This window comes from Camelus ferus, chromosome 16, assembly GCF_009834535.1.
Source record: "Camelus ferus isolate YT-003-E chromosome 16, BCGSAC_Cfer_1.0, whole genome shotgun sequence".
NCBI classification, from domain to species: Eukaryota; Metazoa; Chordata; class Mammalia; order Artiodactyla; family Camelidae; genus Camelus; species Camelus ferus.
In genome coordinates, this window is record NC_045711.1 from 13,769,117 (window position 1) to 13,793,744 (window position 24,628).

General features: G+C 49.2%; 1 protein-coding gene across 4 annotated transcripts in view; it reads right to left on the reverse strand.

Moving 5' to 3' along the window:
- GAS7 (growth arrest specific 7) overlaps positions 1–24,628 on the reverse strand; it is a 187,819-nt gene that overhangs the window by 101,439 nt on the left and 61,752 nt on the right. The gene's annotated exons all lie outside the window — the stretch shown is intronic.

The following is a 24,628-nucleotide window of genomic DNA, read 5'->3' on the forward strand; positions in this document are numbered from 1 at the left end:
AGTTCTGTATTTCAGCAGTGGGTCTCACTGGGCTAAAATCAAGGTGTCGGCACGACCGCGTTCCTTGTGGAGGCTCTAGGGAAGAATCTGTTTCCTTGTCTTACTGAACTTTCAGCTTCCAGAAGCCACCTGCATTCCTTGGCTCATGGCCCCTTCCCCCGTCTTCAAAGCCAGCAACGGTGGGCCGAGTCTTCCTCAGGCTGCCAACTCTCTGGTCTTCTCTTTTCTGCCTCCCTCTTCCACTGACAAGGACCCTTGTGATTATGTCGGGCCCACCTGGCTCATCCAAGATACTCTCCTCACCTCCAAGTCAGCTTATTTGCAATCTTAATTCCACCTGCAACCTCAATTCCTTCTTGCCATGTGACTGAACATACAGGTTCCAGGGACGTGGACATTTTGCAGGGAGGGGGGTCATTTTTGTATCTACCACTGGCATCCAGTGAACAGAGGCCAGGATACTGCCAGACAGCTTACAATGCACAGGACCCCCTGCCCACAGAAAAGAACTGTTCATCCCAAAATGCCGACAATGTCAAGGTTGAGACACCCTGATACAGCCTAACGCTCAGACCGGGTCTTAGCTGGTTCCCCATGACTCTGATCCAAGTCCATTTCCACAGAGAGACCAACTGTAGGACTTCTGGAGATCACAGAGAAGCTCTGACTCACAATTAAGGAGGAATATTAACCATTCTGTTAACTACTTTAAAGTAGATTCTGTAACTGCCCGAATCATCCTCAAATGTTTCCTTGTTGATACACACAAAAAAAATACACAGACTTTAAAAACAAATAAAATGCATCTTGCCCACTGAAGGCACATGAACACTGTGGACACAGATCATTTAAATCTCTTTATGTAAATAATGTCAAATAACATGGCTAATTTGGCTTGGCTGCTGGGTTGCTGTTGCTTACAGAAGTGCCTGAATTAGCAAGCCAGGGCTGCTAGTGTTCCCTCTCCTCCCTCCCTCAGGAGGGCTGAGCCACCACCAGATGATGAGGGTTTCTAATGACCCTGCAGATCTTGGTCCCCACACCATATGCCCTCCAGCCCCCGGGCTCCTGTGGGCGCCCAGGGAGCCCCATACGGGTGAGGCCTGTGGCCACCAGGACACCCGTAGGGAAGGGACGGCTGCCCAGGAGGCCCTGTCCAGCCCTGCAGGCAGCAGGGGCCACTCAGAAAGGACAGTGCCCAGCAAACACAACCTCTGCCCTGCCCCAAGGGCCGCTGCTGGCTGGCCTTCCCAGAGCAGGTCAGGAAGAGGCAGCAGAGAGTGACTTAGTGGTGGTTTTGTGGTGATTTGCTGGGTCAGGAAAGGCAGGCAGAGCCCACTAACACCACTTTTTGTCATTCTGACAAAAGGAGTCCCTGCTCCCTCCCACCTCCATCAAAATGCTGAGTAGGGAACCCCCCTATGCGGTTGGTAGTTTGGTGCAGCCACTATGGAAAACAGTATGGAGATTCCTTTAAAAACTGAAAATAAGCTTAACCTATGATCCAGCAATCCCACTTCTGGGCACAGACCCAGAGGAAACTCTTAATTCAAAAAAGATACATGCACCCCAATGTTTACAGCAGCACTATTTACAGTAGCCAAGACATGGAAGCAACCTAAGTGTCCATTGACAGATGACTGGATAAAGAAATTGTGGTGTATTTATACAATGGACTGCGACTCAGCCATAAAAAAGAATCAGATAATGCCATCTGCAGCAGCATGGATGGACCTAGAGATGATCATACTAAGGGGAGTAAGCCAGACAGAGAAAGACAAGTATCATGTGATACCACTTACATGTGGAATCTAAAAAAGTGATACAAATGAACTTATTTAGAAAACAGAAACAGACTCAAAGACATAGAAAACAAACTTACAGTTAAGAAAGGGGGAAGAGGGGATAAATTAGGAGTGTGGGATTAGCAGATGCAAACTACTATACACAAAATAAACAAGGTCCTACTGTACAGCACAGGGAACTACATTCAACAGCTTGTAATAATCTATAATAAAAAAGAATATGAAAAAGTATGTATATGTATATGTGTATAACTGAATCACTCTGTTGCATACCAGAAAGTAATACAACATTGTAAATCAACTATACTTCCAATTTTTTAAAAATGTTGAGCAGACAGAGGCATGGGGGGAACTGGCATGTGCACGTGTGCCCACATCCAGGGGTCCCCCATCTTCCTACAGCCCAGACAAGCCCCTGCTATTCTGCTCTCTCTGCTCCACACAACCAAGTGCTTATCTAACTTCTCTGTGGCAATTATCCAGCATTTTCTGCCAGAGCCACCATCTCTGCCCCAAAGCATGGAAGCAGCAGCTCAGGTGAAGTTGGCACAATGTGTGAATTACCCGGGACTCAGGAACACCCGTGCCAAGATGCCGGCTAACACAGCACACACTGTGTGCGTCCACTTATCTGTCTAGCAAACACTTGCCGTTGCATGTCCTATGCTCCAGACACCCTTCTGGACCGGGAAACCATCGCAGCCAGCAAGACAAACAGGCCTTGCCCAGGGGGAGCTTAAATCCAATGAAGGGAGAAAGTAAGTTTCTGCTCTGAACACTGATGCACATTATCTCACTTAACACTCGCACCGACGCTGGAGGCAGGTGAGGCATCTTAATTTTCAGTTCATTACAAGCACAGCAGGAAACACTTAACGTGACACAACGTGCCTGAATGTTCTCATCAGTTTACGTACAGTCACTCACCCCACCTCCATCACCACCCTGGAGGTATGTCCTGCAAGTACAGATGGTCCCCGACTTACGACGGTCCGACTTAATGATTTCTCGGCATTACGACGGTCCAAAAGCGATACGCTGTAGAAACCGTACTTTGCATTTTGAATCTCGGTCTAGCAAAGGGATCCACTGCTCCCAGTCAGCCCCACAATCAGGAGGGTAAACCCCCAGTCATTCTGGACCCAGGGGACCACTCTTTTTCACTTTCAGTACAGTATTCAATCAATTACATGAGATCGTCAACACTGTATTATCCAGCAGGCTTTTTGTTAGATGATTTTACCTGACTGTTGGCTCCTGTAAGTGTTTGGAGCATGTTTAAGGTAGACAAGGGTAAGCTATGATGTTCAGTAGGTTAGGTGTATCAAATGCATTTTCAGCTTGCAACATTTTCAACTCACAATGGAAATACTTAAGTTGGGGAAGATCAGTATACTCATTTCACAGGGGGAGGAAACTGAGGTTCAAATAGTTGGCAGCCTGCCTTAGGGTGTAAGTGGCATTTACACTTGTAAGTGTCAGCACTGGGTGAGGCTAGACCCAGGTGGCCCTGAAACTTTGTCAGGGTGACAAACCCAAGTTTACACCGTAAACAAGACATGACAGAAGGCAGCCTGAACCTGCATACCTGGCTCCAGAACTCTGAGCGCGTCACCTCTCCTCTGAGCTGCTCGTGGAGACAGCTTCCTGACCATCACCTTGCACAGCTTAACCGCTGGGCACCCTCCAGGGCCAGATGCCTCCTCCAGGACACGAGGCCCAGGGCTCCCACCTCCACAAGGCAGAGAAGGGGCAGGAGGAGCATTGTTTTCACGTGGCCACAGCAGGTCCTCTGTTGCTTAGTCCCCACAGTGAGTCACCTCCCTCCACAGACTGTGGCCAAAGAGAGCCCCACTGTAGCGGGAGCGCTCAGCTCCACTCTCCTTTTCCGTTTCCCAAGCGCAGCTCTCACCAGGTCGAACATTAGTCATGAAACGCCAACAGAAGTTCAAAGATGCTTTGATAATGAGATTTTCTAATACAAGCAGCTGCTGCTGCTGGACACAGAGCTTCTCAGCTCTCTCACCCGATCCCTGCCTTTTTTGTGACCTCCAGGGTCAGCTTCTCCATCTCCTGTGATGTGTGGGGCTGAGTCTGGTTTTCACACTTGGATTCTTCTGGCAGAGGGAAAGCCTCAGTGGCATGGCCTGGCATCTCCAAGCACATTGTGGGGGATCTGGGGCCTGGAAACCACCATGGTCTTCACTGGTGTCTCACAAGCCTCAGGAACCACCAGGCAGGACACAACTTGAGACAGTTCTCAGCTCTGTGTGACTGTCCCACAGCCGTGCTTCTGGTAAGAGCACCCCTGGTTTTCCTCTGGGGATGTGCTTTTCCCCGACTCTCATTCATCACAGTTTGTGGGGACAGGTGGCCCCCACTTCTCCAAGGAGTCTATCCCCTTGACCACAGTGGCTAGTTCTGGGATGAGCAGGTGACCCAGAGGCTCAATCCCTGGACTTTGGTTGGAATTACTGGGGAGAGGAAGCAGTACTATGATAGAAGGTGAGCCTGAAGCTGCGGATGGTCACCTTGACACCCTACAGGGAAAACTTCCCTGAGAATGGAGGCCACAGAGAAGAAAAGTGACTGGTGAGAAACAGAAGGGACAGGGTGGGGGGCAAAGAGAGACATCAGACTGCTGACACTGTGTGAACCCCTTGATCAAACCATGCCTGAAGCTGACACCTGGAAATGTTTCAGTTATACCAACCTACAAATTTTTCTGTCTGAAGCCAGTCTGAGGGGCATTTTTGTAACATGCAATAGAGTTATGCCTAATAGTCCCTTGGCACAGGCCAGGGCAACAAAGCTTAAAGATCATAAAGTAGAGAGTATTTAGAGAGTCAGCCCTTTTCATCAGCCTGCATTTGTGGTAAGGGCTTCTCCCAAAGATACCTGCATTGCCAGATACCCTCTGTATTACTTTCCTATGGCCACTGTAAAAACTTATCACAGATTTGGTAGCATAAAACAACAGAAGTATGTTGTCTCTCCACTCTGGAAGCCAGAAGTCCAAAATCTGTACCACTGAACTGAAATCAAGGTTTTGGCAGGGCCATATTCCCTCTGGAGGCTCTAGGGGTGAATCCATTTCTTGCCCCTTCCAGCTCCTGGTGGCTGCCAGCCTCCCTTGGCTTATGGCCACACCACTCCAGCCACTGCCTCCCTGATCCTCCTCCTCCTGTTTTGTATGTAATAAAATCACCCTCTGCCTCCCTCTTAAAAGGACAATGGCATTTAGGACCATCTGGATAATCCTCTCATTGTAAAATCCTTAACTTGATCACATCTGCAAAGACCCTTTATCCAAACTGGATACCATTCCCAGGTTCTGGGGATTAGCATGTGGACACAGCTTTGGGAACCACTATCAGCTGCCTCCCCCCAAATCTGGCCAGGTCGGACTGTTGTGTGACTGTGGATGAGACATGCTGCTGTTCACAGCTCCAAGGCCTCACTAGGTCTGCCTGGCTGGGCGCCACAGAACCATGGGGAACTGCTGGGCAGGTCGAGTGGCACTTGGAAAAGAAGTTACTGGGGCGGGGGTGGGGGATGGCTCAGCGGCAGAGCACATGCTTAGCATGCAGGAGGTCCTGGGTTCAATCCCCAGTACTTCCATTAAAATTAAAAAAAAAAATATATATATATATATAAAGTAAAAAAATAACTGAAGCATAAGTAAAACAGCATTAGAGCAGAAGACATACAGGGAGCAGAGTGCCGAGCACAGCCAAGCAGGGCTGGCACCCCCGGGACGAGGCCTGCTCAGGGACATTTGGAGGAGCTGGAGTCAGGGGCCTGCTTGGGGGTAAAACGCAACTTGACCTCAGAGCAAGATGCAGATAATTAGAATACACCCCCACATGCACCCCAGTTTCCCCAGTGACCAGGAGGGCTGGGGCAGGATAGGGTGGAAGGCCCCATGAGTACTAGAAGCAAGAGGGACAGGGGGAGACAAGAGAGTGTGACAGGAAGCCACGTCCAGCTGGACTGTTTCTTACAACGTAGGTGCTTCCGGCCTGTACCTGCTGTCAAGGGGGCCCTGGCACCAGAGGAAAGGGCAAGCCCGCCAGCTGGAGAGACCTGGAGCTGCCGGTGCAGGTGCTCACCAGCCGGGCAAAGGTGGGGTCTTGCCTCTGGGGTGGAGAACAGAGGCTGGCCAAGCCCACAAGGGTGTCTGGGTGGACCTGGAGCTGAGTGGGAGTCCACCGCAGCCACCCCGAGAGGCCTCAGGCAACCAGGGAAGGTGCCCTCACCCCCCTGATCACAGCAGGAAGCCACCCCCCCTACCCTAGCCACGTGGGAGTGCTGCCACAACGCGAGGTGGAAACAGCTCTAGGGAAACACCGCCATCGAAACCAACTGTGGAGCTTCTGTTGTGGTCTGCAGACCTGGCTCTAAGACAAACTGGGTTCCCCAAAGTGTAGGCGTTTCTATAACACTGGCAACACCCAAGATGAACCCTTAGGTGGTGCCCAAGATGACACACAGGATGCGCTGAATTCCCCCAGCAATGAGCTCTGACAATGGTGGGAAGTTCACCTACCAGGGCTGCTCGCAGAGACTCAGAGCCCAGGGGCTCCGTGGGGGGCTGGTCACACAGGCACCCTCTGCCCGATGACGTATAGCAAAACCCCAGTCTCCCTGGAAAGCAAGTGTTCACGAAACCACAACACGTGTAAGAACAGTTTCACTAAGAGCCACCCTTATCATTCAGGGAATGGTGGGACCCTTACCTAAGTTCAAGGTCCCGGGTGCCAGGCAAAGACAAACATTGTAAGCAAGTTTTGTAACGGGAGAGGTCTTGGGCCAGCTCTGTTAACTTTCTGCACACAGGCTACAGAATGTTCCTTAGAAGGGACATCCCCTGCTGTCTGGCCCATTCAGTGGCAGATTCCTGCCACCAACTCCTAGGCAGGCGATGAGTCTATGAAACATTTGTGCTGACGGAGAGCTCACTCCCTCACAAAGCTTGCTAGTCCACAGCTGGCCTGTGCTCACTGATGGCCTCCAGGTGCAAGATTTCATGTTGATGCACACTTCATACAATAATGACCACCACTTACTATCACTGCATCGGGCACTGGGCCCAGCACGTGACATACATGAGTTCATTTAATACAATATTCCCATTTTACAGTGGCGTCAACTATGGTTCAGAGGCATGAAATGATGTGCCCAAGGTCCCGTATTATAGGGTCCCGTTTGACCCTAGAGCTGGATACCCTGGACCCCTACACCCAGCTCCCCCGGGGAGCCAGGTGTCTTTTACCAACCACATTATCATTTTCAGCCTCCCATCATACCACTTCTCCTCTTGTTTAGTTACTATTTTTAGTTGACTTACTTTTTCACTTAAAAAAAAAAAAGCCTTTCTCACAAAATTTTATAGTATTCTCTGAATGGAAAACTAGTAACATTTGCCAGAAATAGCACAAAAATAACTGCGACTGCAAAACCAAGCAGTTACTGAGTCCCGGCTGGAGCACTACCTGCCGTGGCCGGTCCTCACCCAGCACCGCCGGAAACTCTCCTGAACAGAACCAGAAGCACTGAGGGCACTGCAAAGGGAAAACCCTTCTCCTTTTGTGATTCCGTGCTACTGAAAGCCTTGCCCAGAGACCACGGAGACCCATCCTTGCCCAGTCTTCTGGAAGATGCTACATGATTACTTTCTGCGCTATATGAACCTGCCCCGTCTGGCTTGTGCCCTGGGGTCATGTGCCATCGGCACCCATGTGGATCCGCTGCTGCTTCCACTCCTGGCCTGTCCCCCTGTTCACCCTCGTTCCTCGTTTCTGCTGCCATGGGCTCCACTCAGCTGGCCTGGCTACTGACCTGACCTCAGGGAGACAAAATGCCAACAAAGATGCTGTCCTTCCGGCCCATTTCCAAAATCAAGAGGAGGCCGGGAGAGAGGGGCAAGTCATAATCTGGGATGTGGGGGTGGGGACAGGAAGGGGGAAGAGCTTACAGAAGCTGGAAACGTACAATTTCTCTAAAACAGGGGACAGTGGAGGGGGTGGATATAGCTCAACATCAGAGCACGTGCTTAGCATGCTGAGGTCCAGGGTTCAATCCCCAGTACGTCCATTAAAAATAAATAAACACCAACTTAAAAAAAAAAAACAGATCAGAGAATATATATATATATATTTTTTAATTTTAAATAAAATAAAACAGGGTACTCTGCATTCCAGATTCCTACTTCCCCAACACCACACATGACCCTCTGATGGGGCCCGACCATAGGCTCTGAGCCAATCAGAGTCAGAGGGTCCGCCTCAGAAGCTCATCTGTGGGGTATCCGCAGGCAGAGGGCACCAAAGGACGCCACGCACAGAAAGGCAGCAGGATGGCCAAGAGCTTGAGATTATGAAGCAAAGAGACCCAGGTTCAAGTCTGGGATTCACCATCCCATTGGCGAAGTGACTTCCCACATCTGAGACACAGGATCAAAATAACATATACCCCATGGGGTTGCTGAGGGCTAGCAGGAATTACCCAGCGTCTGGGCTCAGCAAACATTTTTATGGAGCTGGACTCTGAGTCTGAGGCCAAGAACAAGAACAGGACACGGGCGTACTCACCCACAAGTGCAGGGAATGGGGGACGGGCGGAGCCCAGCCTCATCAGCATCTGTCTGAGAGGTGTGGGCTTAGCCTGTACGTCAGGGGCCTACATATGAAAACCAGGAAATTTCCCATTGAAAAATAAAGATGGCAATCATCTCCTGAAAAACTGAAAAGGCCGTGCTGAAGTTGCCCTGACAGCATGGAGATAAACGTCTCCATCTTCTCTGCCATCCCCTGATGCAGTGGTTTTCAGCCTGGCTGCCAGTGAAAATCATCTGGGAGTTTTAAAGCTGCCTCGATGCCCAGGAGTCCCCTGGCCCGTGAAATGGGATGCCTTGGGGAGACACCCAGAGGCGGGGGCCTTGTAAGCTCGCAGGTGATTCTAATGGTGGCCGAAAGGGCTGCTCTGACATCTCCATGGCCACCACTTGCCTCTTGGGGACAGTACCAGACACGACCTAGCCCACAGCTTACTTGGCCAAAGTTAATAATTAGGAAAGGCTGGGTCCCCAGGACACAAACCAGCATGCAGACCCTGCCAGTGGCCCCTGATTTAACCATCAACCATTTTCCCCAGCAGCTGTGCAGGCCAGTGTGGTGCCCCTGAGCCTCCTCTCAGGGATGCATCACCTCTGCCCATCCTGGAAAAAACCGACGGACGAAGCTTGTCAGGGTCCATGAACGCACTTGGAGCCGTACGCAGGGAGGCTGCCCCTGCCCAAGGTATGAGGACGGCCCCCAAGGCATTCAAGTTTCCACTCTCCTCCTGAGTAAGAGGTTCTTCTGGCTTCAAAGATGCTTTCTGTAAAACCCTGGAGCCAGACCATACCCAGAGAAACCCCAGGTCCCATCACTTACTGATCAAATGATCTTCTGTCCACAAGCCTCCAGGACCCACAGGAGTTGATAAAAAATGTGGGAGAAAGAACAGAGTGGACCACTTGCCAGCACTGTTTCGGAGACGTGATGGGGAGAGCCAGGGACAGAGGTTCGGGGGTGGACCTCTGGTCTGTCTGGCCCCAGGGTTGGTGCATTATGGATTTACGTGCGATTTAGGGCACTGCCCCCTGGTTTTGTGTCATTTCTCTGAAAACAAGGGACTAAGAAAAATGAAGAAAGCCAGGGTGAGGATGTCACAGTCTCCAGTCTGTGTTATGATTCTGGGCGTACAGGGTGAGCTGCCTGTGTCTTGCTGGGGGCAGGCAGCAACAACGGAGACATAAGAGGAGGTCCTCCCGCCTAGGGACCCGAATGACAGCAAGGCGAAGGCTCGCCGGAATGAAGCAAGGAAACAGGATTCTGACTGCACAGATAAAGTGTGGCAGGGCCAGAGGACAGTGACAAGTGACATGAGAATCACAAAGACGAGAGCGTTTCAGGATGCAATGCGTCCAAACAAGCCAGGTAGCTCAGCCTGAGAAACAGGAAAACGGGGAGGAGGGTGGTCACGGTGCAGGGAGCTTGGAGAACATTCAGGGTTCAGGGCTGGGGACGAGCACACGGGTCATGAAACACAGTTTGGGGCAGTGATACCCTTCCCTGGCCAGCATGTGCTGGGATCTTTCACAGTCACTGGTAAGAATCCTGGAAGTCAGGATGGTTTTCATTTGAGTCTGTTCTCCAAGGATAAGAGTCACTCCTGTTGTCCCCGAGGCCCTGGGGGAAGAAGCCACGGTGGCGATGACAGCATGAACCCTTGCTCCATAAAGCATGGGCCACATACCAGCAACAGTGAGCATGCTGGAGACGCAGCATCCAGGACCCCGCCCCCCGCCCCTCCTGCATCAGCATCTGCCGTCTAACAAGCGCCCCAGGTGACCTGAGCTCAGGTTAATGTTTGAGAAGCTCTTCTTCGCTGCGCAGGTTATTTTACTGCCTCTCGGGGAACTACCGCGGACCCATCGAGGGCAGAAAAGCCACACGGACAGCTGACGACTTTATAGGTTTCAGCTGAGGCATCTCACCCTGCCCTTTTCCCCAGTCAAATCCAAGGCCGCAGTCTGCTGTCTCGGTTCCCAACTCACAGATCCACCCAGGCGATCGCTGATTAAAACAACTCCCCATAGCCATTGAACCTGACAGAGTAATGCCTCTGGATTTACTTGCCCCTCTGTTCACTTACTTATTTACTTGTTTGCCCCACTCATTCAAACACTTACTGGGCACATGCTCTATGTCAGGCACTGCGAAGCAGCAGATAAATGACCCAGAAGAGGTCCCCTCCTGTAAGAGAGAAAGATGGCAGACGGGCAGTCACAGTGCAAAGTGATGGAGGTGTGCAGTGCTAAGGGGAAAAGCCAAGGAGTCCAGAAAGGCCGAGGAGGAGGAGGTGCTGCCTGCAGGGCATCATGATGACATGCTTTCTCTTTGCCAGGCTTTTCTCTTTGCTTCTTCTGCTCCCCCTTGTCTTGCATTTTTTGAGATTGATTGTATTTTCTTTAGTCTCCTTCCAACCCCACAACCTTGGCATTTGTACAGTCTGTTGATACTTACTTAGGTGGTGACACTGACATTTTTAACATGTACACTTGACTTCAAGCACCAAGTTAATCGATAGCTCTTTCCTTCCTCTGAATAACACAAAACCCTGCAATGCTCTAACTTTGATCTCCTCCCACCTACCTCCTAGGTGTCCGCAGATTGAAGATGCTATCAGCGGAAGATGCTTTTTTCCCACGAGTCTTGGGACAGCCTGGTTATTTACTATCTCCTGCCACTAATCGTTTTTCAGAAAAACTGAAAATTCCAAACTAACTCAAAAGGAAATAGAAAACCTGAATAGATCTATAACCTTCAAAATCAGATGCTGCGGTCTTAAAATCTACCTTAAAAAATGATAATGGGTTTATGTGGTTTTACTGACAAGCTTTCTCAAACCTTTAAGGAAAAGGCAACAGTTAGCCTCTCCCAGAAAGAGACAGAAAAACAATCAATTCCTTTTATAATACTCAGGTACCAACCGTCGAAGATAAACAATTTAAGAATTAAAAGCCTGTCTCCTAACCTCACAGGGCATAGGTATAAAAATCCTAAATACACATTAGCCAATCCTGGGAATTAAAGGATATGAAAACATTAGAACACTCACTAGTTACACTCACCATATTACAAGATTATAAGGAAAAAACAGAATAACCCAGAAACAGAAAAAGTACCAGACAGTTTAAACTCCTCACAAACTAGGAATGGAATTTTCTTAGTCTGATAAACTCTATTAAAAATTACAATAAACGTCACATTCAATGGAAAACACTGGAAGCTTTTCTTTAAAGTCAGGAATAAGACAAGGCTGTTCTCCACCACTGCTTCTTTTCAATAGTGTTGAAGATTCCATAACACAGAAAGGCAATAAAAAGGAATTTTAAAATATTTAAGGATTGCAAAGAAAGAAACTGCAGACCCAGATATTCATTCCCCTTCGAGGTATCTGTCCTAGAGGAACACTCACACATGTGCACAAGGAGAGGTGTACAATGGTTCCCAGTAACCTAAAGTGTCCACCCACAGGGATAAACTATGAGACATGCATGTTCTAGAAAACCAGAGGGCCGTTAACATGAACTAGGTCTACATATATCGACGTGGATAAACTTCAAAAACAACGTGTGAGGAAAACCCAGTTCCCAAAAGGGAAATACATCTCATACAAGTTTAAAAACACATGAGACATTAGCAAATGTTATTTTAGATGCATATGTGCTAATAAAAATTTTAAAACGTGCTCATGGAAAATATGCATCAACCGCAGACTAAGGGTTACCTCCGGGGAGAGAAAGAGAAAAGGGAATTGAATTGGAGCAACACGCAGGGATTTTTTTTTTTTAATGCCAAGTGATGTGTTATTTTTGACACTTGGCAAGTGTTAATACTTGAGAAATCCGGAGATGGTGATGAGCACATGAAAAATGTTCAATATCGTTAATCCTCAGGAAAATACAAGTTGAAAGCACGATGAGAAACCACTTCATACTCACTAGAATGGCTGAAAAAGAAAATGTTGGTGAGAAGCTAGGACAACGGAAAGCGCATAGGTCTCTGTGAGTGATGAGTGAGGTGGAGAAGATGGTTTTGCCATTTCTTATAAAGTTAAACATACTCTTCCCATAGCATCCAGCAATTTCACTCCTAGGTATTGACGCCACAGAAATGAAAACATGTCCGAAGGACTTATATACAAATGTTCGCAGAATTATTCATAACAGCTAAACACCAGAAACGATGCAAATGTCCGTCAACTGACAAATGGATAAGCAAATCCTAGTATGCTCAACTGATGGAATTCTATTCCTCAATAAAAAGGAATGAACAACTGATGCAATGATATGGATAAATCTCAGACATTATTCCCTGTGAGAGAAGCCAGATTCAGGAGTACACACCCCACGATCTGTTTCTATGAAATCCTAGAACAGGCAAAGCTAGTCTACAGGGCAGAAAATCAGAGGTGACCTCAGGAGATGAGTGAGAGGAGAAGAGAGAAACTGACTGCAAATGGGCAAGAGAGAACTTTCTGGAAAGATGTCCTGGACTTTCATTAGCATGGAAGTTACATAAGTGTATATATTTGTCAAGTCACCGACCTGTACACTTGGATAGGGTGAATTTTATTTTATAGTAAATTATAGCTATGGTAAATTTTATTTATTTATTATGGTAAATTATGATAAATGTATGGTAAATTATATATTTTATGGTAAATTATATAAATTATAGATGATTTTTCAAGTAGGGACAGTAGATACATTGGTTATAATTTTTTTTGTAGACAACTATTATTAAAAATTAAGTGGATTCTACTCTACACTAGAATTTGACACAATGTAAAATGACTATCACTCAATGAAAAATGTTAAAAATAAATAAATAAATAAATAAATAAATAAATAAATAAATAAAATACAAAAGTAAAAAAAAAATTAAGTGGATTCTAGAAAATATTGGTCATTATCGACATATATGGTGGAGCAGGAGGTTTCAGGGGTAAAATGAAGAACTGAAGGCTACCGACGCTAATTCCTGGCCCTTCGCCACAGAAGAGCCATCTTTTTCATCACTGGAACAACCCTGTTAGAAACCCAAGGGTCCTTTGAGATCATCTAGTTCAAGCCTCTCATTTTCAGAAAAGCAGCCCAAAGTGAGATTTGTCCACAACCATTGCAGCAACTGCTGCTTAAGTGCCCACTGTCCTTCACCACTTATTTCAACACCACGCCATTTCTGTTTTTAGGAAATCATCTCTCAGTGGGTACTTTCTCTGTGCATCTCTTAAACACGAAGGGGTCCCCGGGCGGGGGTTCCTTACTTTTCCGCAGAGAGAAGGTGTGCCTGCCTCTAGATGCTCTCTGCTGATCCCTCACGAGACAGGTGGGGTTCCTCCATCACCGCCAAGCACACCTGGCCACACTGGGTCCGCTAGATCGCTCCTGTTAGTCCTACCACCTGGCCTCACACAGCTGAGCACCTTGGCTTCTATGTGCTTTTAGGAGGTTTCCCCAGCCTCCTGCCCATTCTGTGAGCTTCCAGTATCTTTGCAATAAATTCCACTTTGCTTACATCAGCTAGAGTCGGTTACTGAAGTTTGCAACCAAAGAACCCCGTGTGACACATCACCCAACCGGCCCCAGGTAGACTGGGCTCACAGCCCAGAGTTCTGGATTCTTGACAACATCCCTGGGCGTGGCCGCCACCTAGCTCAGTGTCAACACCTCAGTCCCGCTGGGCTGCTGCGACACAGCATGAGAAAATGATCCCGTACTGAGTGACACGTTAAGCGCTCCGCCATGCTTTAATTCCATCCTTCCCACAGCCTGGTCATGTAGGGATTACCCCACTTTACCTATGAGGACAAAAAGGAGGAGGAAGGTATTTTTCCAAGGTCACAGAGCTCATAAGTGGCAGAGCCAGGACTTGAGCCAAACTCTAAAGCCTCACTCTGTTTTGTCTCGCTCAGGCCAGCTCTCATCTCGCTGCCTTGTCTCAAGAAACATTCAGTCTTCTCCTCCTACTTTACAATTAGGTCACCAGGACTTCAAATTAGGCATCAGAGGCATGCCTGGATGTTGGCCACACCTACAAAGTGGCAAGGGGGCAAGGTGGGTGGGGACGGGTCAACCGCATACACTGGGCCAGGACACCCACCCAGAAGAGGGTGACAATGGATTGGGGGGGGGTGATGGGGGTGCAGCAAGGGGTGGGGGGCTGAGGAGGACATTGCAGCTTCAGGAAGAACAGACGTGCCCGGAGAACAGTGTGGGAAACATCCACATCCCTGAGGAGGGGAAGTGAATTCTTTCTGCTTTGAGATGAATGCATGTCCACGTTCCCATGGCAACGGAGCATGCTCACTGTTGTCCACACCTGACAGTGAGGGACTCACGTTTCTGGCATCACATTAGCCCAGTCCTGTCATTAGCTAGTCAGCTGAGAATGCACACACAGGGGGGTGGGGTTCGGGGTGTCCCTCTGAGGCTCCAAGAGCAGAGATCATATCTCCTTTGCTTTGACAGGGCATTTGCAATCCCTGGCTCAGTCCCTGTTGCCAAATCATTGTAAGGAACCTGAATTTGTTCCGGGTGCTCTAACTAGAGGGGATGGTAGCCGAGTTTCAGCTAAAACTGAGGGTAGGGAATTAAACATGACACGAAAAGTCAATCAACTTGGGTTGCACAAGCTGTTGAAATCAATTAAGAACTGCTGGGGAGGTGGAGAATTCCAATTTCAGACCAAAACTTGTTAATAAATCCTGACGGGTGGCATGGGGAAGAAATGATGAGATCCTGCTGGGGGTCGGGCATACACATCCCCAGGGAGGAGGAAAAGGCATCTCAGAAGATTCTACATAGCTACTAGCTCCCGGGAATGCACCACGGCTAGCTGAGCCGTAAGAGAGACGGGGGAGGTGGGGGGAGCAGTAAGAGCCGTGGCGTAGACTCCAAAGAGAGCCCAGGTCAGTGGCCTCTCCAGGAAGAGGACGCCTAGAAGCTGCAAGGACACCCCCAGACCAACCTGGAAAAACTTGAATGTTTCCCAAGTAACTAAAATGATTCTATTGGTTTAATAAATTTATCTATAGGGCACCAGCAGATACTGCTACGGTTTCCCTCTAAAGAAAGGGAACACCTGTGGTTCCCACGTAGTTTCAGGAAAGTTCAGAGGTTCAGGTGGGCACGGGGGAAAGCCAAAGAGGAAAATCTACCAGACGAGGAGAGTCGAGAGTTAAGGGGACATCCCACCCGCCCAGATGTCCCAGTGAGCTGGGCCCTGACTCCCTGGGGGGAAGGGGGATGTGCACACAAACTACCCCAATTTCTGCTCAGTGGGCAGCCCTCTCCCGGAAGATGGGATTGTTGATAAAGACTCGGACCAGGATGTTTTTTGAGGGGCGCTAACACCACCACCACTTCAATAGCACTTGTCAGAGAAGGTTTAAGTAGTGCCTGGCACATGCTTCTCCTGGCCTGGCAGTGAGCTTGTTGGCTGCTGGGACGCAGAAGGCCAAGTGTCCACACTGGGTGTCTACACTGCCCACAGCACCCAGCAGACAAGCCTTGCCCACTGAAGAAATTCAATAAAGGTTCACTGAACCATGCTGGATGGATGGATGAACGAATGAATGAATGAATGACAAGGCCTTTCTGAACAGCTTCCTCAAACAGTTCGGAAGCCTTCATCATTGTAAAGAGGCCTGACTCAGGGAGCCTTTAGGTCTCAGAACGCAGCCAGGCCACCAGTGCCGAGCTCAGGAATCCTCTATAAAGAGAGGACCTGGAAATACAGAAATGCACCAGCCTGTTAGAGGATATATTCAGAAGGAGGGGAGAGAATGAAATTCTGATCAGTTGTGCTGAGAGCAGACCTATCTGCTCAGCAGGAGGGTTGCTGGGGTTTCAACCAGCTTGGACCTATCTCACCTTGCTGTGAACCAGGTCCAATTTCAGTCTATTAAAAGGGTGGGGGGGGGGTGGACAGCATGTGCTGCTTTAATAAAAAAACAAAAGGTGGGGGGAGAATCAATTTCTCAGCCAGCGAACTGTGGCTGTTTAGGGTACCAGGGAGGTGGGTTGGGTTGGAAGGAAGATAGAGAGGGTGGTACAAGACCCTGGGCAGCCAGCTGCTGGAGAACATCCAACAGTTCGGTACTCTGAGCCCCTGAGCTGAAGCGATGAGGGCTCAGGAAAAGGGGACCCATGCATCCCGACATGAAGCTCATTGGCCTCTGGTCGACTCTCCTTAAACCAGTGCAGGCTTCACGTGGCATCTTTTAACAAGGATCAGCCCCGCATGTAGGATTCCAGTAAGTCCTCACATGGACCATTATCTCTAACAGAGAAATAAATCATCCTTAATGACACAGGGCAAGGGGCCACGCGTCCTATTTCTGAGTGGTTGCTTCCCATGCTGGAAGTGGGGGAGAGTGTGGGATGGGCACAAAACCCAGAGGAGGGAGGTCAAGTTCAGAAGGTCTGACTTCAGAGCAGGGAGAGGCTGGGAGGATGGAGCGGAGATGAGAGAGTTAATGAAAGTCCCCACACCACATCTTCCCTCATCCAGACCCCAAGTGCAAATTAGAGAAAGACAAAATAGGAGCAGAAAAAATGTGATGAGGTCTGGCTGAGGTCGGGGACCTCTCCAGTCCAATCTCCCAGCACAAGAGGGTGGCCCCAAATTTGGCATGGAGCTTTGCAGCCAGAGCAAAGAGGGACCTGTGTTTGGCTAAGGAGCCCTTGGTGTCTGTCCTGAAGATAAAATGAGCCACCTGCCCAGGGGAAGCACAACCATCCCTGCCCTGATGCTAAAAGAAATTCCTCCCATGGGTTCAAAGAAAAGAAAAAAGAAAAGAAAAAAAAGAAAAGAAAAGGAAAGGAAAGGAAAGGGAAAGGGAAAGGGGAAAGGAAAGGAAAAGGAAAAGGAAAAGGAAAAGGGAAAGGGAAAGGGAAAGGGAAAGGAAAGGACTTGAGAGACCATGAGTTTCACAGGGCTGTTCATTCTAACCCTTGGTTTGAACCAGATCCTTAAACAATAACCCCTGGCATCAGTTTCCAGCTGCCGTTCCTACCACCCAGGTGTTGGTGAATGCCTGGCTAACAGAATAAGTAAACGTAAGCAGCAAACTGTCCCATCTGGGGAGGAGGGTAGGCAGAGTGCAAATCACTCCTCATCTTTCTTAACAGGGAACCAACAGACAGTGCTAACGCAAACAAATCATGAAACAACAGCGAAGTCTTTAAAATTCTGGCAGTCACGGTCAGAAAAACTAAGAATAAAATGCAGCTGGAGAGGGAAGGAGGTGGGTGTGAGTTGTATAGTTTAAAAATGGTCAACTTTCAGGGGGTGGGTAGAGCTCAGTGGCAGAGTACATGCCTAGTGTGCACGGGGTCCTGGGTTCAATCCCCAGTACTTCCATTAAAAATAAATAAATAAATAAGCAAACCTAATTACTTCCCTGCCCCCAGAAAATAAATAAATAAAAATAAACATTAAAAAAAAATCAGGAGATTTTTTAAAAATCAAATGCTGAATTTTTGTTAGATGAATTTTATTAATTTTATCTCAATCTTTTAAAAAATGTCATGCCTCAAATCGCATCTGTCCAGCGAATGCCTACCTTCCTCAGAGTGAAAACCCATGTTCGTGGTGGCCTGAACAGCAACCCCCTCCCTCCCTCTATTCCAGACCCAGCAGAGGGGCCAAGAGCACATCCACCCCTTGGCCCACGAGTTAACTCTTCCCTCCCCTGGAACATTCTCTCCTCAGACATCCATTGGCTTGACCCCTCGTATTCGGGTCTTTGCTCAAATGTTAGCAGCCAGAGACCCTTCCCATCGACCCCACTGAGAACAGCACATCCTGTTACCCTCTGCTCTGTGAGAGGAAAACAGAACCTCATTAGCTTGATACTGTATCCCACAGTTATTTGTTTTCTATTGTTTGCTTTCCCCAGGAGAATCGAAGCAGTGTCAGCAGAGACGGTGTTGTAGACGCCCAGCACCTAGAACAGGGCCCAAGGTGCAACAGGTGCTCAGTAAAAATGCGTTGAAGGAATGCATGAATGTTCATGTGTTCAAGGTGCAAAGTTCTAAAACAGATAAACAGTAAGTTTACACTGTATAGCACAGGGAACTACACTCAATATCTTGTAGTAACTTATGGTTAAAAAGAATATGAAAACGGATATACGTACGTTCCTACATGACTGAAGCATTGTGCTGTGCACCAGAAATTGACAGAACATTGTAAACTGACCACACTTCAATATAAATATATTTTAAAAAAAAAAAGGTTCAAAGTTCTTTGACCAGGGATCACTATTTCCCCCACAAGGGGCATCTTGATAGGCTGGTTTTGACAAATGCTCGCTGTATTAGTCTCATTCAGCTGCTGTAACAAGTAACCCCAAACTTGGCAGCTTAAACCAACACCCATCTTTTTCCCTCTTATAATTCTGGGAGCCAGAAGTCTGAAATCAGTGACGCTGAGTCCAAATCAGGGTGTCAGCAGGCCTACACTCACTCTGCAGGTTCTAAGGGGCTTTGTTCCTTGCCTCTTCCAGACTTCCTGATGGTTGCAAGCATTCCTTAACTCGTGGCCACATCACTCTTATCTCTGCCTCTGCAGAGAAGTGGGGACACATCTTTACCCCACAGCCACAGGGATGGGCATGTTGGCTCATTAAGCCAGCTTGTACATGCAGGCGGACTCTGACTGGCTCTCCTCTTCCAGGGCATAGAAGGTGGCCCATGGCAGTAGCCATGAAACCAAGGAGAAGGTGCCCATGGGCCACAGGCTGCTAATCACTAACCAAAGGCGATGACCCCAAGATCAGCCTCTAGTAGCCGCTGCTTTGCATCCCGTGGCTCATTCCTAGGTCCCCACTTGGGTTCTGACTCATGTGATAAACCACATTCTGCTTTAGAGACACACGCCATGAACACCTCAAATTCAACATGTCCAAAAGCAAATTCTACTCCCTGCCACATAGACAAAATATATACATATTTTAAAATATTGCTAGTACTCAGAAACCCAAACCCCACATCAGACATCTTTGGTTTTCCCACTTACCAAATGCACCACAGTCAGTCACTTCCAAAGTGGTCTTTAAAGTTTCACAGGGCTGTTTATTTTAACCCCCAATTGGAACTAAGTCCTTAAGAAGCAATCCCTGGGTTTCCGTTTCTGGCCAAAGTTCCTATAACCAAGCTGTCAGTGAAGGCCTGGCTAATAGCAATAGGATAAAGAAGACAACTAATGCATCTGGGAAGAAATGCAAGGGAGGAGTCCTAGCTACTCAACCCAGCAAAATCTCTCCACATTTTCTTCCCCTACCCACCCCTCTGCTGCCTGCCAGGACAGTGTCCGCCTACTCAAAACCACCTCTGACAGCCCCTGAACGGCATGCAAAACAAAATGCACAAACCCTGCAGGGATCTTCAGCCTTCTGGTGAGCAGTGATAAACACCTGCCAATCTGCCCGCCTATGCCCCCGGCCCCCTTCCTACAGCACTGGCACCCCACTTCTCCTGTGGGGACGCACACCTCTCCATTCTCAGGTGTGGGCAAGGCAGAGCCATTACCCAGCCAACGAGCACACTCCACGCCCCTGGCCACAGCATCCGGTCTGAAACCTACCGGACTTAACTCGGAACTTCATGGGAAAAGCAGCCCTTTTGCTGGCGGCCTCAAAGCAGGGAGGACGACAAAGTCTTCACCGTGGGGCTGGCCTAACGATGCAGATGAAGTGAGAAAAAACACATCCTGACGTCCTTGGGACTGTGGACCCTGTAGGGGAGTTCAAACATTCTTTTCTTGGCTGAAGCAGCCCTGAGCTGGTTTTTAGCACTGGCAATAAAGAGGATCCTGTCAGAGGCGACAAGTTCCTTCCTTCTCATCATCTCACCTCTCACCCCCATGCGCCTTCGGCCACGCCAGATCAAATGTTTTCTAAATCAATACAAAGCAATCACCAATCAGCCTATTCAAGCAAGTCCCCTCAGTTAATCCCCAAGCTCACCTTTGGTGCCTCTGTGCCTTTGCTCATGCTGATCCCTGGCCTGGGTGGCCCTTCCCTCTCTGGCACCTGGGAACCCTCCTCCTCCTTTTAGAGGAGAGGACTCCCCCTCCGTGAAGTCCTCTTCACCATCTTCTGAGCCCCTGTTAACATTCTGAAGCCAGCGCCGCAGGCTCCCTTCCAGGCTGCTTTGTTTTCCTGAGCTTTTACAAACCCGAGACCTCAGAACCGCGTAACTCACTCAGGTTCCGGGCTCCGTGCCTTTGGCCAGACCTACAGGCAGGTATGGGAGGAGCACACTTGTAATTTCCTCACTCTGGGTGGGGAGGGGGGGTTAAAATGTGCATCGGGACCTACTTCCTTTTGCCTGAGAGACCCTGGGGAGCCTTGAGTTCCTGTTAGGCTCCAAAGCTCCCATCCACTTCACTGCCCCGTCTCTCCTCTCCAGGGAACCTTCTGGGTGGCGGGGCAGCCAGAACAGCTGGAAGGAGTGGTGGTGTGGGGGCTGAGGGACACGTGGGGACCTGCCCCCGGGGCTAGCCTGGCCAGAAAAGCAGAGATGGCTTCCTCAGTTGACATAAAAGACTCCTCTGACCACAACGCCCCAGCCGCCCCAGGCAGGGGGCACTGCCCTCTGCCCTCTCCCCTCTTTCACGCTGCCCTTGAGTGACTTCTTTGCTCAGATTTACTCTGTATTCACTACACAGAACAGATCTAATGGGAAGACAGGGCGATGGGGTGGTGTAGGCATCACGTGGGGAGGCAGCTTTCATTTGCCTAAGGTCCCAGTGGCCAAGATGGCAGAGGAAGAGGATACTTGTGAGGCAGGATTCGAGAAAGCATGAGGGTCAGCTCAGGGCTGGGGGAGCTGCACACATCCCCCATGCTGGGCACTCACTTCCTGAGTGTAAATTATCAAAGAAGGTTATGTGAGGGGCAGAATGTGTCCCTGTGCATGGAGGCGAGCGACAGGTCCCCTGTCCACCTTTCCACTCACTGCTCCGGGACCTTCCGGAAGCCCTGTTTCCTCATGCTTGTGAAATAAGCCTGCTGGATCTGATGATCTATCTCTGAGGCCCCTTCCAGCATCGCAGCCTGTGAGTCATCGGAAAAAGCAGAGGGAGCTGGGGACCGGCCTGTCCTGCCCTCCCTCCACCACGCCCCTGTTTACCACACAGCTCCTGCTCCTACCAGCCGGGCGAAGTCAGGACGCATTCCTGCGGAGTTCAGAGCTCCCAGGAAAGGTGACACAGAGAGCCCTGCTTGGCCTCCTCCACACATGCTGCACACACGCAGTCTGGGCAGGCAGAGACCTGGTAAACCTTTCCAGGCCGGTGAAAAGTTTAAACTGGGTTGCGGCGTCAAGCGACCCAAGAGGAGCGTCTCTCCACCGCCTGCCCAGGGGGTGGATTCGGGACAGTTAGCCAGCTTCTCTCCATGAGGGCGCTGGACGTGAAGCAGGAACTGCATTTCTTAATGTCTCCTCCAACGTATTTTCACTCGCAGTATCCTGGCGTAGTTGGATGGTCAGGCACGAGCTGAATCCTCTAACACCCTGGACGCCCATCCTGTGAGATGCCACAGGAGAGAGGGCCATCCCAGGCTGTTATAAAAGCACCCACACGCCTGCACACACAACGCTTGATTCTGAAAAGAAAGCTGCATCTCCATGCCTTCTGCAAGATTAATCGTCCTGGGCGCACCACCTAAGTGTGCCGGTCCATGTGGTCCCTGTGCCAAGGTTTCCCCCGGAGCTGTTCTCTCGCAAACCCAGCACAGCTCAAACCTGACAACGTGATGAGCTAACTTCCTCCCAGACTCACTGGAAATGATCAGCGTCTGCTTCATACCAAAAGGTGGCTGACTGAGCCCGGGAAGGGCCAGGACTTTGCTTCTCTGCTGCTGGGCTGGAGAAATAGTCTTAGCTTACTGCCAGCCCAGCTCTTTAGCAGGAGATCAGGAAAGGACACAGAGAAGAAATGAGGAGGCTGGAATCCAACCATTCCCCACCTTGGTAGGAGTTCTGAAGGTTCAGGAGGAGGAAGCAGAAACTTTAGGTTAAAAGAAGACTTAGGGGACTAATTCAGGTTTAAGCAGGTGACAAAACGAGTGATTTACAAGGTTCCTGGCAGCCTTGTCTTTTTGTGATTCATTTCATTATATTTTTAGCCCTGCAACCGGCAACCTGCAACCCTGTCTCCTATTAGCACAGGTGATCAAAATCTTGCCACCAGACTACTCAAAAGAATGGTCTCTCTCTGCCTGCCTGGTGCCTCACCAGCACCACGTGTTCCCTTCTTCATGTCCTTGCCTGGACACGGGCACAGACACTCTCTCACACAGTTAAGAGGGATCACCACTTCCCACAGGCCTTTTCTCGGCCCTCAGTACCCCAGGCTCCTTGCAGCCGCTGCTTTCACACCTTGAGACTTAACCCACTGATGTCAGTGACACTGATCATTCAGTCCCCTCTCTGCCTGAGAGCTGGGCTGGTTCTCCCAAATCCCATCCAGGCTCACCTCAAGGATTCCATCACTTCCACATCTCATCAGTTACCATTTGGGGGTAGATTTCCATTCTCCTCCCTCTGGAACCAGCCGACCTTGATTTTCTCCGCTGGGTACCACTCTTGTTCCTTTCTCAGTCCACGTGTTAGGATGACCCCATCTCCCAACTATGCCATCCACTGGAAAGCTGCCCAGTGATTTCCCCTTTTTCTTGGAATTACCAAGAGTTTTCAGAATCTTTCCGAAGAGGTGGCTAAGCGAGACAATGAAGCCGACCCACGGAACGGAAGCCAAGAGACAGAGACTTTTGACGACGTTGCCTTCACCTCTTCTACTAGTTATTAACTGTTGCAGTTTTAACAAATTAGCCCAAAACTCAGTGGCTTCAAAACAACACATGTGTCATCTCAGTTTCTGTGGGTCAGGGATCTGGGGACAGTTTACCCAGACTTTGAGCCTTACCCAGGGCTTCTCACAAGGCTGCACCCCAGGGATGTAGTCATATCAAGGTTCAATTGGAGAATCCACTTCCAAGTTCATTACCGTGGCTGTTTGCAAACCTCAGATCCTTGCTGGCTGTCTAGGTGTTAGTTCCTTGCCACATACAGAGATGCTTTAGTTCCGTCTGACTTGCATCATGATTCCTGTTAATGAGTGTTGGCAACTGGATGCTAGGACCCATCTTATAAGTTGGACTTTCTGTTGGTCAACTGTTTTGTTCCTCTGTCCTTGTTCATGACCAGGCCGTGTGGCTCAAGGGGCCCCACCATTTGGGTGCCTTCTTTGAAGCTGTCTAAGGGGCCTGGGACCAGCAGGGACTGGCAGAACCTATGAACAACCCCCTCTCCAGACCCAAATAAGTTCCCCCCAACCCATGAAGCCCATACATAAGGTAGACCAGATGGCCCCAGGAGCTCTGGCCCGTGAGCCAACATGGTCATCCCAGGACCCCATGAAGACTCCAGAAGAACAGCCTAGTGAGCAGATTGCTCCTGCTGGCCGACGTGGAATTTCTTCGGAGGGACTATGCAAGACTGGGCAGCTAGAACAGCCTTGGAACGCTGATTAGGGGTGACGAGTTGTTTATACAGACAGGGGCCCACGCATCCTGGGGGGGCCCTGCCTCCAACCCACTTTGCCCACCTACTCCCATGGTCATCCCCTTGACCCAGTATTTTAAATTAGTGTTTCTCAAGCCTGGATGAACACTAGGATCAACAGGGAAGCTTTTTTAAAAAATGAGGGTGGCTGGGATCCACCCCACACAGATTGATTTGGAATCTCATTCAGAATTTTAATACCCAGGCTCGGGGATTCTTGTTTTTAAGTTCTCCATAGAATTCTAACTTTGAGAAGACCTGCTTTAAACGGATGGCCACAAATTTCAAACTGGCACTCAACTCTCGCTGCTCTGCCCTGAAAGTAATCTCAATGTGCGACAATTCAGGCATCTCCGGGGCTCGAAAGAAATTGTATGTCTTCCTAAGTTTCCCACCGCAGAAGCACAATGGAGTCTTGTTCCTCAAAGTGGGATCCAAAAACCAGCAGCGGCAACACCACCTGAAAGCGTGTTAGATGTGCAGAATCTGCACCTTAACAAATCCCCAGGTGACTCACTTGCACGTCCGAGAAGCACCATTCAAGTCAACTGGCACCCCTACTGCGGTCAGCCCATGATTTGCTCTCCATCTTCAGAACAAGGATTCCATACTCTTTCTCAGATAATGGCCT